The 16,989-nt window shown below is 40.3% G+C and overlaps 1 protein-coding gene across 8 annotated transcripts in view; it reads left to right on the top strand.

Annotated features, from left to right (window-relative positions):
* Nucleotides 1-16,989, top strand: part of TAOK3 (TAO kinase 3) — a 213,635-nt gene that overhangs the window by 74,573 nt on the left and 122,073 nt on the right. Inside the window, exon 2 of one of the 8 annotated variants that reach the window (XM_064379745.1) lies at nucleotides 2,117-2,230. The exons of 6 other annotated variants lie outside the window; for them this stretch is intronic. The gene's annotated coding sequence lies outside the window, so the exon portion shown is untranslated. Of the gene's footprint in view, nucleotides 1-2,116; nucleotides 2,231-16,989 lie in introns of those variants that run through there. One more of the 8 variants, XM_064379746.1, reaches the window with a different exon arrangement.

Raw genomic sequence — 16,989 nt, forward strand, 5'->3', positions numbered from 1 at the left:
CTTAAAAACAAGCAGAAACCTTCTCTTAACTCTTCTTTTCCTCCCAGCTACACCTCCCTTTCTTTCTTTGTTCCCCTTTACAGATAAGGTTAGCAAACTATACTTGCTGCCTCCAATTTCTTTTTTGCCAGTGGCTCCTGAACATAGCCAAGAAAGCATGTGTCCCTGGCACTTCACCAAACTTACTTTCATCAAGGTCACCAGTCACCTCCATGTGTGTTGCTAAATCAAATGGTCAATTTTTATCTCTAATTTGACCTATGAGCAGTATTTGACAGAGTTATCACTCCTCCTCCTTGAGACTTTACACTTTATTTTCAGGATATCGCAAGCTGTTTGTTTTCCTTTTATCTTATTGGAGGTTTCTTGTTGGCCTCCTTGGGTTCTTCCTGTTATCCCCAATCTCTTAAAGTTGGAGTGTTCCAGAGATTGGACCTTGGTCTTCTCTATTGACCACGTGTCCTTGGTGATCTCATACAGTACTATGGCTTTAATAGCACTAACAGTATGCTGATCATTCTGAATTCCAGATTTATATCTAGCATTTGACTCAGTATGTCCACTTGGGTGATGAATATATCAAAAGCTTAATCTTCTTTCCCCAGCCTCTTTACCTGAATCATTCTCTATCTCAGTTGATGTCAGCTCCATTTTTCCAGTCACTCTGACCAGAAGCCTTGAGAAATCATCCTCTGTTACATTTTTTCTTTCTTTCTCTTTTTAGGTGGAGTATTGCTCTTGTTGTCCAGACTGGAGTGCGATGGCTCGATCTTGGCTCACCGCAACCTCCACCTCCCAGGATCAAGCGATTCTCCTGCCTCAGCCTCTCGAGTAACTGGGATTACAGGCATGCGCCACCTCACCTGACTAATTTTGTATTTTTAGTAGAGACAGGGTTTCTCCCTGTTGGTCAAGCTGGTCTTGAACTTCTGACCTCAGGTGATCCGTCCGCCTTGGCCTCCCAAAGTGCTGGGATTACAGGCATAAGCTACCGTGCCTGACCTCAGTTACATTTTTTCAGACTCTAAATCCAGCCCATCCACAAACCCATTATCTATCCTACAATAATGTGTATGAATCTCAGAATCTTAATACTGAATGAAAAAAAAAGCCAGATACAAAAAAATAGTATATATAGTGTATGCTGTGTAATTATATTCATATGAAATTCTAGGCCAGGTGCAGTGGCTGAGGTCGGATCCCCTGAGGTCAGGAGTTCAAGACCAGCCTCGTCAACATAGCGAAACCCTATCTCTACTAAAAATACAAAAATTAGCTGGGCAGGGTGGTGCACAACTGTAGTCTGAGCTACCAGGGAGACTGAGGCCAGAGGATCACTTGAACTCGGGAGGTGGAGGTTGCAGTGAGCCAAGACTACTGCACCACTGCACTCGAACCTGGGCAACAGAGCAAGACTCTGTCTCAAAAAAAAAAAAAAAGAAGAAAAGAAAAGAAATTCTGGAAAATGTAAGGTAATCTGTAGTGAAAGAGAGTGGATCAGTGTTTGCCTAGGAAATAGGTTTGGAGGGAGAGACATTTACTGACTACAGAGGAGCAAAAGGAAAGTGCGTGGGACTAAAATGTTCCTTTGATTGTGTTGATGGTTTCCTGAGTACATACATCTGACAAAACTCATCAGGTTGTACATTTTATATGGCTATAGCTTATTATGTAAATTATACCTCAATAAAATTGATACACATATACATATATTCATATACATACATAAAATAGATTCTCTCCACCTTTACTGCTGTCTACTTGGTTCATGACACCACCTCAATGATCATAACAGCCTTCTAATTGGACTCCCTGCTACAGTTTACACTCAACATAACAGAGTGACCCTTTAAAATAAGTAGATTGTGATGCTTCTCCCCTCAAACCTGCAATGCCTCCCTGTCTCAGAGGAAGAACTGGCATCCTTACAAGAGAATTATTTTTTTGAGTTGGAATCTCGCTCTGTCACCCAGGCTGGAGTGCAGTGCTGTGATCTCGGCTTACTGCAACCTCTGCCTCCTGGGTTCAAGCGATTCTCCTGCCTCAGCCTCCCGAGTAGCTGGGACTACAGGTGCGTGCCACCACACCTGGCTAATTTTTTGTATTTTTATTGAAGACAGGGTTTCTCTATCTCCTGACCTTGTGATCCACCTGCCTTGGACTCCCAGAGTGCTGGAATTACAGGCGTGAGCTGCCACATCCAGCCTACAAGAGGATTCCGTAAGGCTCTGTATGACCTGCACCTTCCATTTTTCACTCTGGCCTCATTTACCTGCTTGTCTCTTTGCTCACTCTGATTCAGCCACAGGGTTCTCCTTCACACTTTCATCTTGGAGCCTTTGCACTAGCTATTCCCTCTGCCCAGAAAGCTCTTCCCCTAGATATTAGTACCTCCCTCACTCGCCTTCTAACAAATTTGAGGAGGGTCAGATTTCACCCTTTTCATGAGCTCTATCCTAATTGTTTTGTTTAAAATTGTAACTTGACTCCACACTACCAACATTCTTTTTTTTTTGAGACAGCATCTTGCTCTGTCACCCAGGCTGGAGTGCAGTGGTGTGATATGGGCTCACTGCAACCTCCACCTCCTGGGTTCAAGCGATTCTCCTGCCTCAGCCTCCCGAGTAGCTGAGACTACAGGCATGTGCCACCATGCCTGGCTAATTTTTGTATTTTTACAGGTTTCACCACGGTGGCCAAGATGGTCTCAATCTCTTGACCTTGTGATCCGCCCACCTCAGCCTTCCAAATTCCTGGGATTACAGGCGTGAGCCACTGCACCCAGCCAAGACTGTTTACTTTTTAAAAGAAATTAAATATTGATTTTCCATGTTGACTTGTATATTAGCTGGAATACATATAGTCTCATATACTTTTGAAAAAGGCATTTTCTCCGGTTCTTATGAGAGAGAATTGCTGAAGCAGTGTGAAGCAACTTTCAACAGGAGTAAACTGCTCTAACATGCATTGCGTCAGCATGTGTGGATGCTTGCCATATCTGCTAGCGGCAAAGCAAAATTTAAAATGAGTAAGAATGCTGAATTGTCCTTTCGACATTAGAAATTAGGCAACAGTTTCAAGTTTGAAATGCTTTCCACGGTATAAAGGCATCCCTGAAAGTCCCATTACAGAATTACTTGAAAAGATGTTAGAAGAAATACTTAGGCTTCCCTTGGCTAGAATTGGTCCACCACTCTTCATTGAACAGAAATTCCCAATGACAACATTGCCTTTTATTAAAGCACAAAATGAAAAGAAAGTTTTAGATGGAGGGACTTTGTATTCAGCAGTCTTGTAGGCTAGATGGAGTTCTTTATAATTTATCAAGCCACTAATTTTTGAAATCCTTCATGTCGTGATTTAATTAAAAGCTATACCATAGTTGTTAAAAAGACTGGGCTTGAAGTTAGATTTGCATCCATCTCTACTATACACTAGCTCTGTGAATTTGGGCCTCAGATTTTTTTTTTCTTAACACGGAGTTTCACTCTTGTTGCCCAGGCTGGAGTGCAATAATGTGATCTAGCCTCACCACAACCTCTGCTTCCTGAGTTCAAGCAATTCCCCTGCCTCAGCCTCATGAGTAGCTGGGATTACAGGCGTGTGCCACCACACCCCCAGCTAATTTTGTATTTTTAGTAGAGACAGGGTTTCTCCCTGTTGGTCAGGCTGGTCTCGCTCCCGACCTCAGTTGATCTGCGTGCCTCAGCCTTGCAAAGTGCTGGGATTACAGGCGTGAGCCACCACACCCGGCTGGCCTCAGATTTTTATCTGTAATAAGGGATCAGGAATAGTAACTCTTTCACAGTGTTAAGGGTAAAATGAGATAATGTACAATGCCTGGCTCACAGTGAACATTCAGTAAATGTTAGTGTGGTAATGATAATGTTGATTACATTAAACTAGGCCCAACCTAGAAAAGTAACTCTTCTGTCTTCAGTGCCTGTAATAGTCTAAGATAAATGCTTATGGATTTTCCCTTTTCTATTCCAAGATTAGTTCACTTACCAAAAGCAACAATGAGTGAATGTTAAAAAAAAAAATTCTAATAAAAGACTGAATGAAGCCATATAAATCAATGTACGTGATATTTTAGACTTGTCAACTGAAGGCATGCCCAAGTAATGGATTCTAAACTACTTAGTACAAAGACACCATGTATTATGACTGTCCACAAGGAAAAAATATTGTATAGCAGAATTAAATTTTCATTTCATATGTAGTATACATTTTTTTTATTTTGAGATGGAGTCTCACACTGTCGCCCAGGCTATAGTGCAGTGGCCCGATCTCAGCTCACTGCAATCTCTGCCTCCTGGGTTCAAGCAATTCTTCTGCCTCAGCCTCCTGAGTAGGTGGGACTACAGGTGTGTGCCACCATGCCCAGCTAATTTTTTTGTATTTTTAGTAGAGACAGGGTTTCACCATGTTGGCCCAGATGGTCTTGATCTCCTGACCTCGTGATCCACCTGCCTCAGCCTCCCAAAGTGCTGGGATTGCAGGCATCAGCCACCGCACCTGGCCTGTAGTATACATTTTATTTCACTTTTTTTGAGATGGAGTCTTGCTCTGTGCCAGGCTGGAGTGTAATGGCACGATCTCAGCTCACTGCAACCTCCGTCTCCCAGGTTCAAGCGATTCCCCTGCTTCAGCCTCCTGAGTAGCTGGGACGGTAGCCACATGCCACCACTCCTGGCTAATTTTTCATATTTTAGTAGAGACGGGGTTTTACCATGGCCAGAATGGTCTTGATCTCCTGACCTCATGATCCACCCACCTTGGCCTCCTGAAGTGCTGGGATTACAGGTGTGAGCCACTGCGCCCGGCCTTTTATTTCACTTTTTAAAAATAACATAGACTAGACTTCAGCTCCAAGGGGGTTTATAAATGTTTAAATGGAATGATCTGAAATGCCAGTTCCTTAAGACATCCGTTAAAATAGATAGGTTCTTGAATGAGTTAGTTGACAGTGCTGATAATTCTGAAATTATTGGCATTTGGATACCATGTAGTTAAATAAAATAATGAACTTTCAGAATAAAGGTCAAGTTAGTGTTTTTTGTTTCGTTGGTTTTTTTTTTTTTTTTGGAGATGAAGTATCACTCTGTCCCCCAGGCTGGAGTGGTATAGCCGTGTTATCTCAGCTCACTGCAGCCTCCACCTCCCAGGTTCAAGAACTTCTTTGCCTCAGCCTCCTGAGTAGCTGGGTTTACAGGTGCCCACCACCATGCCTAGCTAATTTTTCGTATTTTTAGTAGAGATGGAGTTTCACCATCTTGGCCAGGCTGGTCTTGAACTCCTGACCTCGTGGTTTACCCACCTTGGCCTCCTAAAGTGCTGGGATTACAGGCGTGAGCCACCACGCATGGCCAAGTTAGTTTTAAGTAAAACAATGTATGGAAATAGTAAATCAAGAAAGCACATAAAGTAGTAATGGTTACTTGCGTTACAAAAGCATTTACTATAACTTCTTTAAAAAAATAAAAACCTGGCCAGGCGCAGTGGCTCACACCTGTAATCCCAGCACGCTGGGGGGCCAAGGGGGGTGTATCACCTGAAGTTGAGAGTTCAAGACCAGCCTGACCAACATGGAGATACCCTATCTCTACTAAAAATACAAAAAAAAATTAGCCTGGCATGGTGGCATATGCCTGTAATCCCAGCTACTCAGGAGACTGAGGCAGGATAATCGCTTGAACCCAGGAGGCGGAGGTTGTGGTGAGCTGAGATCGCACCATTGCACTCCAGCCTGGGCGACAAGAGTGAAACTCCATCTCAATAAATAAACAAGATTCCTGACCTTAAGCAGCTATGGTCCTAATGGAGAGATACTTAGGATAACCTAAATCTTATATGGTGAAGTCCTGTGTCTAAAATAAATGTTGACAATACACTTCTACATGAGCATAAAGGAAAAATTCCTACCCTAGCTTAGGGGGCAGTCAGGAAAATTTCCCTGAAGGAGTAGTAACAAAGCAGATTCTTGAACAGATTTTGGTTAGCGAGAAATGCAGACAACTTTTCTTCCTTTCTTGCCAACAGCTGTTACTTGATATCCCAGAGAAGTAGTTTGAGATAGCTGAGGCATCCAATGTGAGGCCCTGGAGTTACTAAGGACAAGATCCAAGAGTAGACAAGCAACTGGTCACAGAGGATTTCATATGCCATCTACAAGGAGTTTGCATCTTACGTCCTGTACATAATGAGGATTAAAGGGTTTTAAGTTAGAGAGTGGCATGGTCAGATTTTACTTTCAGGTGGATGACAGTGGCAATAGTATAGAGGATGGATTCCATTAACAGCTTTGAAGAGTATTTAAAATCAGATGGCATATAAGGACTGATAGGATTCATTCTATTTCTTTTCCTTTTTTTTTTTTTTTTGTTTGTTTCTGAGGTGGAGTTTTGTTCTTTTTGTCCAGGCTGGAGTACAATGGTGAGATCTCAGCTCACTGCAACCTTCTCCTCCCTCAACCTCCTGAGTAGCTGGGAAAGGCACCCACCATCACACCTGGCTAATTTTTTGTATTTTAGTAGAAACACGGTTTCACCATGTTGCCCAGGCTAGACTTGAACTCCCAAAGTGCTGGAATTACAGGCGTGAGCCACCACACCTGGCTTAAGCAGGCTACTTTAGTCTGCTTGGGCTACTCTAACAAAATACCACAGATCAAATGGCTTACAGTTCTGTGGAGAAATAAAATTTACTTTCTCACAGTTTTGGAGGTTGGAGAATCTAAGATCAAGGTGCCAGCTGATTCAGTTTCTGGTGAGGGCTCTCCTCCTGGCTTGCAGACCTTCACCTCCGCACTGTGAGCCCATATGGGCTTTTCATTTGTTGTTGTTGTTTGAGACGGGAGTCTCATTTTGTCACCAGGCTATAGTGCAGTGGCTCTAACTCAGCTCACCACAATCTCCACCTCCCGGGTTCAAGTGATTCTCCTGCCTCAGCCTCCCAAGTAGCTGGGATTACAGATGTGTGCCACCACATCTGGCTAATTTTTGTGTTTTTAGTAGAGTTGGGGTTTCTCCATCTTGACCAGGCTGGTCTTAAACTCCTGACCTCAGGTGATCCGCCCACCTCGGTTTCCCAAAGTGCTGGGATTACAGGCATGAGCCACCACACCCTGTCCATATGGACTTTTCTTATTACTATCGATTCCTCTACTTACAAGGCCACCAATTCTGTCATATTAGGGCCCCACCCATATGACCTCATTTAACCTTAATTATGTCCTAAAGGCCTTATCTCCAAATACAGTCAGTCACATTGGAGGGTTAGAGTTTCTACGTATGAACTGGGAGAGAGAAAGAGATAAAATTCAGTTCATAGCAGAAGCTGAGCAGACCTTTTCTCAAAGCAGTACATATAAATTTATAAATTTAAGTTGTATAATTTTCGAGTCTCTAAATTTGATAATGCTTAAGGGAAAGTTTTCAGGATAACGAAGTAGAAATGGGAGAAACATACCCAAACGAAAAAATAACTTGCTAATATCTGTGACATTTTAGAAAAATTGCACACTAGATAATCCTTCATTAGCTGTAAGAAAATTTATTTTCAAAGCTTTTATTTCTGCTTGTTCTATTATCTCCAGTGCCTGGCATTGTAATCCTGTAGCAGGGAGTCAAAAGTTATAAATACAGAGCTCTCACAGTGCCATCATGTATTTGGTGATTAGTGGCAGGTAAAATTTGCAGAGGCTAAAGGTGTTTACATCTTGGGTTCTTCTTTTATTTGGCTTTGGAACAATTAAACTGAAGATAGCTGGGAATTTTAGTTATATATTGAACTCAGGGTACTGTGTGTGTGTGTGTGTGTGTGTGTGTGTGTGTGTGTGTGTGTGTGTGTGTGAATCTAAATAAAAGATTTTTAAAAGCCAGGTGCAGTGGCTCATGCCTATAATCCCAGCACTTTGGGAGACCAAAGCGGGCAGATCATGAGGTCAGGAGATTGAGACCATCCTGGCTAACATGGTGAAACCCTGTCTCCACTAAAAATACAAAAAATTAGCTGGGCGTGGTGGCATGTGCCTGTAGTCCCAGCTACTTGGGAGGCTGAAGCAGAATAATCACTTGAACCCAGGAGGCGGAGGTTGCAGTGAGCTGAGATTGCACCACTGCACTCCCACTTGGACGACAGAGGGAGACTGTTTCTCAAAAAGAAAAAAAAAAAGATGTTTAAACTGAGCAACAAGCCAAAATCATAGACTTTTAGAGTTGAAATGAAACTTAGAAATTGTCTTGACCAACTCCAAGACCAGGAAACTGAGGCTTAGAGATGTTAAACAACTTGATCAATACCTTAGAGCCACTCAGAGCCGTTGTGAGACTAGGACATAAGACTTCTGTTTTCCAGTTTAGGGTTATTTCCACTATGTCATGATGCTACCCAACTGACAAGTGTTTTTTGATCAGGAATTCGGTTTGTGATCAGCTTGGCCAATATGGCAAAATCCCATCACTACTAAAAATACAAAAATTAGCCAGGCATGGTGGTACATATCTGTAATACCAGCTACATGGGAGGCTGAGGCAGGAGGATTGCTTGAACCTAGGAGGTGGAGGCTGTAGTGAGCAGAGATTGCCCCACTGCACTCCAGCCTGGGCAACAGAGTGAGACTCTGTTTAAAAAAAAAATAAAAACGGAATTCAATGTATGTATGTTCTTTTTTTTCTTTTTCTTTTTCTAATTTCCATAGGTTATTGGGAACAGGTGGTGTTTAGTCATATGAGTCAGTTCTTTAGTGGTGATTTGTGAGATTTTGGTGCACTCATCACCTGAGCCGTATACACTGCACACAATTTGTAGTCTTTTATCCCTTACCCTCTTCCTACCCTTTGCCCCCGAGTCTCCAAAGTCCATTGTGTCTTTTTTTCTTTTCTCTCTTTTTTTTTTTTTTTTGCTACTGTTCTTATTTTGCAAATTGTGTCATTTTTATGCTTTTGCGTCCTCTTAGCTTAGCTCCCACTTATGAGTGAGAACATACGATGTTCGGTTTTCCATTCCTGAGTTACTTCACTTAGAATAATAGTCTCCTATCTCATCCAGGTCGTTGCAAATGCCATTAATTCGTTTCCTTTTATAGCTGAGTTGTATTGCGTTGCATATATGTACCACAGTTTCTTTATCCACTTGTTGATTGATGGACATTCCACATTTTTGCATTTTTGAATTGTGCTGCTCTAAACGTGCGTGTGCAAGTATCTTTTCGTATCTAGACTTATTTTCCTCTGGGTAGATAACCAGTACTGGGATTGCTGGATCAAATGGTAGTTCTACTTTTAGGTCTTTAAGGAATCTCCACATGTTTTCCACAGTGGTTGTACTAATTTACATTCCCACCAGCAGTGTAGAAGGGTTCCCTGTTCACTGAATCCACACCAACATCTATTATTTTTTTATTATGGTCATTCTTGCAGGAGTAGGGTGATACTGCATTGTGGTTTTGATTTGATTTGCATTTCCCTAATTATTAGTGATGTTGAGCATTTTTTCATATGTTTGTTGGCTATTTGTATATCTTTTGAGAATTGTCTATTCATGTCCTTAGCCCACTTTTTGATGGGATTTTTTGTTTTTTTCTTGCTAATTCGTTTGAGTTTGTTGTAGATTCTGGATATTAGTCCTTTGTTAGATGTATAGATTGTGAAGATTTTCTCCCACTCTGTGGGTAGGAATTCAACCTAGGTTCTAATGGCACAAGTACTAAGTCATTACTATTAAACTACTTTGAAGCAACTTAACCTCCTTGAGCCTGTCTTACATCCATTCTAAATCTAAAATTCAGATTATAAAGAGTGTGCAAGGAAAGTAAATCTTGGGGCCCCCAAATCACTAAGCTAAAGGGAAAAGTCAATCTGGGAACTGCTTAGGGCCAACCTGCCTTCCATTTTATTTAAGGTCACCCCTCTGCTCACTGAGATAAATGCCTATCTGATTGCCTTCTTTGGACAGACTAATCAGAAATTCAAAAGAATGTAACCATTAGTTTCTTATCTACCTGTGACCTCGAAACCACCTTCCCTCTTGGAGTCTTCCTGCCTTTTGCTTTGAGTTGTCCCGCCTTTCCAGGCCAAACCAGTATTCACCTTGCATATGTTGATTGATGTCTCATGTCTCCCTAGAATGTACAAAACCAAACTGTGCTCTGATCACTTTGGGCACGTGTTGTCAGGACCTCCTGAGGCTGTGTCATAGGTGCATGTCCGGTTGTGTCATAGGCGCATGTGCTCAGCCTTGGCGAAATAAACTTTCTAAATTAACTGAAACCTGTCTCAGATTTTTGTGGTTCACAAGAGAATATTTAAAAATTACATAAAATACATAGATTAGGCCAGGCTCAGTGGCTCACGGCTATAATCCCAGCACGTTGGGAGGCCAAGGTGGATCACCTGAAGTCAGGGGTTCGCAACCAGCCTTTCCAATATGGTGAAAGCCCATCTCTACAAAAAATACAAAAATTAGCCAGGCTTGGTGGCACGCGCCTATAATCCTAGCTACTCAGTAGGCTGAGGCACGAGAATCTATATATATAGATATATATATAGTTTAATTCAGGAATTAAAAGGTTAGTTTGATCATTTTATTGCTGTACTACACAGATTGCAGATTTCCCTTTTTAAAATATATATTTCCATAGAAAAGACAAGGAACTTTCTTTTCTTTTCTTTTCTTTTTAACAATGAAGTAAAAGCCAGAGTAATCTTTAAAAAATATAATAATCTAAATTTCTAAATTTTATTTCTGGTAGTATTCTTTTGACTACTCATCTCAATTTGCTATTAAGGAAGTCATTTTAACCTTTTGACTATGTATTTAATGGGTGAATGCCTAATTATAGAATTATAATATTATACTTAGCATTCATCTGTCATTTGCTAAGAATTTAACTTACCCTAACTTTAAGGGTAAGTTGAATTCTTTGTTTTGTTCTAAGCCTTCTCTTTTCTCTGCAGTCTTTGCCTGAGTTACTATAGCTTCTTCTTGAGCTTCCTGTCTACCTTATACAAATGACTCCCAGGTCGGTCCTTGTGTCAGCATTTCCCCTGCACACTAATTTCCATTTCTTTCTATTTTCTGCATATCTCTACCTAGATGTCCATCTGTCACCTTCAAGTCAGTTTTACTAGAAAATAGTCATTATCTTTCTCCCATTAAACTTGTTTCTTCTACTAAATTCTCCATTTTTACTCAGAGAACAGACATCTTCCCTGTCTCTCGTTCTTAGGGCCTCAGAGCTAATACTCCTATGTCTTTTCTAGGCTCTGTAGCCAATCAACTGCTGACTCTTCACTGTGTTACTACCGTATTTCTCTTGACATTCATGCTCATGGAATCGCAATATGATAACTGCCTTCAGCTTTCAATTTTATTGCCAACATTCTAGAATAAGATAATCATTCTTTCTTACATGGTAGCCCTAACCTGACCTCTCTGCTCTAGTTTCCTTCTATACCAATTCAGTCTTTTTTTTTTTTTTTTTGGAGACAGTCTCGCTCTGTCACCAGGCACCAGGCTGGAGTGCAGTGGCACGATCTCGGTTCACTGCAACCTCCGCCTCCTGGATTCAAGCAATTCTCCTGCCTCAGCCTCCTGAGTAGCTGGGACTACAGGCGTGCGCCACCTAATTTTTGTAATTTTAGTAGGGATGGGGTTTCACCATGTTGACCAGGATGGTCTCGATCTCTTGACCGCCTACCTTGGCCTCCCAAAGTGTTGGGATTACAGGCATGAGCCACTGAGCCTGGCCCCAAATCAGTCTTTTAAAAATATTTTAAATTTATTTTTTCATTACAAAACTGATATGTGTTCAATGTAGAAAATATGACTGGGTGCAGTGGCTCATGCCTATAATCCTAACACTTTGGGAGTCCGAGGCGGGCAGATCACGAAGTCAGGAGTTTGAGACCAGCCTGGCCAATACGGTGGAACCCCATCTCTTCTAAAAATATAAAAATTAGCCAGGCATCGTGACTCGCACCTGTAGTCCCAGCTACTCGAGAGGCTGAGGCAGAAGAATCGCTTGAACCTGGGAGGCCGAGGTTGCAGTGAGCTGAGATCTCGCCACTGCACTCCAGCCTGCATGACAAAGTAAGACTCCATCTCAAAAAAAAAAAAAAAGAAAGAAAAAGAAAATATAGAAAACAAAGAAAGATAAACAGAAAATATCTATATACCCAAAGATAATCATTATTAACATTTTGGTTTATATTCTTTCAATTCTTTTTCTATGATGTGTGCACAATATTTTTAAACAAAATGTTCTTAGTCCAGCTTGTATATTATTCCAGGCAACTGAAGTATTATTCTTTAAGCCTGATTCTAATTGAAAATGTTTTCATCAGTAGAAAAAAAGCTTAAAAACCTTTACATGGTACTCAAGCTCCTTGACAATCTAGACCCAATAGACTGTTCTAGCTTCGTTTCCAATGAATGATTTCCCAAATCTGCAGAACAGACATTTAAGTAACATGCCATTTCCTAATATGCTGCAACCTGCAATCCTTTGTGTACACCATTTCCTATAAAATTCTGCCTATTCTTTACAGAACAATCAAAATACTGTCTCTTCCATGAAAGCATCAATCCAATCACTTACCCATCTCCAACCTCTGCTTCTTAGAGAGTGAGAAATGCTCCCTATTTTGAACTTTCATAGTACTTGCAACACTCACTGGCTCTAAGTAATGAGTTTCTGGCAAACACATATCTGTACATGTATTATGTGTGTTAAATATTTTTCAGCACATAACACAATATCTTAAGCATAGCAGGTATCCAATAAATGTTGAAAGAATGAATGAATACTTGAGCACTGCTTCAGCAACTATAACTCTTATAAAACTCATGAGAAGAATAATATTTTGTAGATATGGAAGAAGCTTAAACAGGTTATAAAACTTACTCAGGCTACAGGGAATTAAGGAGACAGAATTAGAAACTGGAACACTCTAAATCCAAGTTTGTCACTTATCCTTTGAGCTGTGCTGTGGCTCTTGATCATTAATAAGTACATATTTATAGTGTGGTTGCCTATTGCTTGAACACTATCCTATTTTGGATAGGTGGAAGGCAGAGTTCTTCCTTCTGCTGTGGATACAGTGAAAGGAGTACAGGTAGATATTCCATCTTCAGTTGCCTGGCAGCTTGCATATGCGCATGTGACATTGGTCAGTCAGATATTCCCTCCTAGAACTCTGAATCTTGCAAGCTCAGGGCCCACAGAGATGACTGTGGCAGTTGTGAGGATGATGAGTCCGGTAGAGCATAATCGAGTGGTGATGGCATCGACAGCATTCTAAGCAAATGGCATGATCTTGATTGTGCCTTTCCTCTCTAGGGGCCTGCCCATTTTTTGAGCTTCCCAATTCATTCTATGAGATATCTTATGAATACATTTATTTTCTGCCTAAGTTAGCCAGGGTTGGTGTCTATTATTTGCAACTAAAAACCTTAACAGTGATGATTATCATTAGTACTTACAGTAGAACAGTATCATCAATTTCAATGAGCTTCCACACCATAAGATGAAATTCTATAGTAAGGGAACTACCGATGCCAAAAGGCATAGGAGTGATAGCTGTTCAGTGGGATCACAGTGGGAAATGCCAAGTTAATTCTGTACAGCTTTTTAAATAACAATGTATATTATATCAATGTGATCAAGTAAGATTAGATTCACCTCTAGCAGACCTTTTGTTCTATACCTACTACATACTTGGCATATATTATCTCATCTACTCCTCACAACATTTAATGAATTTCTACCAAAAGTGGTTATAGAGGTTTGGTAGAAAACAGAATGGAATAAACTCAGCACATAAGAAGAACTTTTAGAATTTCTCACCAATACCCATTTATACTGTGTGAGTGGCTTGTATGCCCAGGTTTCTGTAGATCAAGGAATATGTTAGAAAACATTCCAGGCCGGGCATAGTGGCTCACATCTGTAATCCAAGCACTTTGGAGGCCAAGGCGGGTGGATCACCTGAGGTCGGGAGTTCAAGATCAGCCTGACCAACATGGTGAAATCCCATCTTAAAAAAAAAAAAAAAAAGAAAGAAAACATTCCATTTGTGCTTTTACTAAACTCGAATTGACATTTAGCATTTTCTGTAATTACAAATGTTGGCAACAAACCACAAGAGTATTAGCAATACCTGTGACTGTCACCAATAGAAATCACAGATATTTTATATCACATTAGTTATTACATATACATAAAATATTTCTTATGTTCATCACTCATTGAAATTATTATAGTTATTAGACTCCTGACTATCATTACTAAATGCATTAATCAAGAAGCACATATATTACTATGTCACATATTTGGTTTTTAATTTTTTTTTTTTTTTCAGACTAAGTCTCACTCTTGTTGCCCAGGCCAGAGTGCAGTGGCCTGATCTCGGCTCACTGCAACCTCCGCCCCCAGGGTTCAAGTGATGATTCTGTCTCAACCTCTCAAGTAGCTGGGATTGCAGGCACATGCCACCACGCCCAGCTAATTTTTGTATTTTTAGTAGAGACAGGGTTTCATCATGTTGGTCAGGCTGGTCTGGAACTCCTGACCTCAGGTGATCTCTCCAAAATGTAGCAATTAGGAAAACTTTTGGTGTTTTATAATATGACTTAGGCAGTATGGTTTAGAAGAATGTTTTCTGTAGTGGAAATCAGAAGTTCTGGATTTTTTTTTCAGACAGGGTCTTACTTTATCACCCAGGTTGGAGTGCAGTGGCACAGTCTCAGCTCACTATAGCCTCAACTTCCTGAGCTCAAGCAATCCTCCCGCCTCAATCCCCCAGGTAGCTGGGACTACAGGCATGTGCTACAACGGCCAGCTAATTTTTTTGTATTTTCTTTTGTAGATATGGGGTCTCACTATGTTGCCCAGGCTGTTCTTGAGCTCCTGGACTTAAGCAGTCCTCCCACCTCAGCCTCCCAAAGGATTAGAGGCATGAGCCACTGCACCTGGCCAGAAGTCCAGGATTTTAATTTGGGGATAATGCTGCCACATTGGTGTGATGTGATGCTTAACGTTTCTGAGATTGAGTATAAAAACAAAGGAGTTGAAATGGTGGATCTTTAAAATTCTTTCCAGTATGAAACATTCTGATTCTTATTTATTGATACTGAAATATTGTGGAGTTTTCAAATTCACTGGCTCCTGGTTTATTGTTGAGAAAAACATTGAAACACAACTAAGATATTCCATGAATCATCTTTCTTGAATTTTCTAAGAAAGAGGAAATTATTTAAAATATTTATATTTTTACTCTCTATCAAGTGTTCTTGTTTTTTTCCTTTTCTTTTCTTTTTTTTTTTTTTTTTTTGAGATGGAGTCTTGCTCTGTCCCCCAAGCCTGGAGTGCAGTAGCGTGACCTTGGCTCACTGCAACCTTTGCCTCCCAGGTTCAAGTGATTCTTATGCCTCGGCCTCCCGAGTAGCTGGGACTACAGGCGTGCGCCACCATTGTTCTTTCTTTTATTAAGTTAGACTGTCTGTGAAAAATAATTTACTTGACTACCATTGTTAGAAGTTTTCCATTTCTTAGAATAAAGAAGTGCTTGTGAAGAAAGTTATTTCAGTTGCACATCTCTGATGAAATCTCCTACTCCAAGCTAGTTGAATTGTTTATTTGGCCCAAGGGCCTAAAACCTGAAATACTACATTCTTGGCACAGTTCTAAGTTCTCACTATAAATGTAATACCTGAGGTTGCAGGAGGTCAAGGAAGAGGGAAAAACTTATTTTATGCCTGTTATTTCATCTTACCCTCTTGGAAGAAAAAATATTCTTGTTTCTGTTTTGGGGAAATAATTAATTTGAATGATCATTTTAGTTCTAAGATTGAAATGGGAAAGGGAAGGTGATTTCATCAGATTGTTATGGACTATCTGCTACTTTAAGAAGCCATAGGGCCCAGCATTTCCACTCATAGGTATATGCTCAAGAAAAATGAAACATATGAAATTCCCAGAACAAGGAAATCTGTAAAAATGGAAAGTATGTTAGTAAATTGCTTAGGAATGGAGGGAATGGGGCGGGGTGAGGGTGGGGTGATAGCTAAAGGGTATGGTTTTGTGTGTGTATGTTTGGTGATGAAAATGTTCTAAAAATAACTGGTGGGTGATGGTTGTACATATCTGTGAATATACTAAAAACCATTGAATTGTACACTTTAAATGGGCAGAGTGTATGATAGATGAATTTTATCTCAATAAGGCTGTTTTTATTTTTAAAAATATCAGAGGTTACAATGATTAATCCAAATGTGGACTTAGACAATTATCCTTCGCAAGAAGCACTTGCCTTCCAGTTTTAGAGTCCTAACATGTGTGTATAGAAAATTGAAGCAGAGGGAGAAAATAGTAAGTTTTATGGAAGCGATATTTAGCTGGACTGTGAGAATAGTTAGGATTTGGACCTTATAAGCAGAGGAAACAACTTAGGCAAAGACCAAGTGAGAAATGAATTGCAAAGTATATATAAAAATGTAACTGAATGGAGTTCATTTTTTCTTGATTATAGAGTTTAAGAATTTAGGTTAGACTAGTGGTTTGAAGCCAGCTTTGAATGTTCATTAGGTAAAGTTTGTTTTTTTTGTTGTTGTTGTTATTCTTTATCCCATAAGAAGTAGTGAGATTCTGAAGGATTTTGAGCAGAGTTGTGATATTACCTGAACTATACTTTAGAATGTTTTTTGAATTCCAGAGAAGATAGACTAGAGGCTGAAAGAAGAAAAAGAGAGAGAATATAAATGCCAGAGAAATGGGAAAACAGGTCAAAAGAAATATTTGAAGCAGAAATTGGGGATTAATTGAATGTAAGGGACAGGGAAAGAGAACAAAGTTAATGGGAGGTGTATGTGAGCCATTTAGGGCACAAGCCAAATAGATATTTGAAAATACGGAACTAGGGCTTGGAATAGTAGTCAGTACTGTCTAGTGACACAGTATTACGTAAAACCATTAAATGGGCAGAAATT

Source organism: Aotus nancymaae, unplaced genomic scaffold (genome assembly GCF_030222135.1).
Source record: "Aotus nancymaae isolate 86718 unplaced genomic scaffold, 86718_ANA_hifiasm-v0.15.2.pri h1tg000021l, whole genome shotgun sequence".
In the NCBI taxonomy this organism is placed as follows: Eukaryota; Metazoa; Chordata; class Mammalia; order Primates; family Aotidae; genus Aotus; species Aotus nancymaae.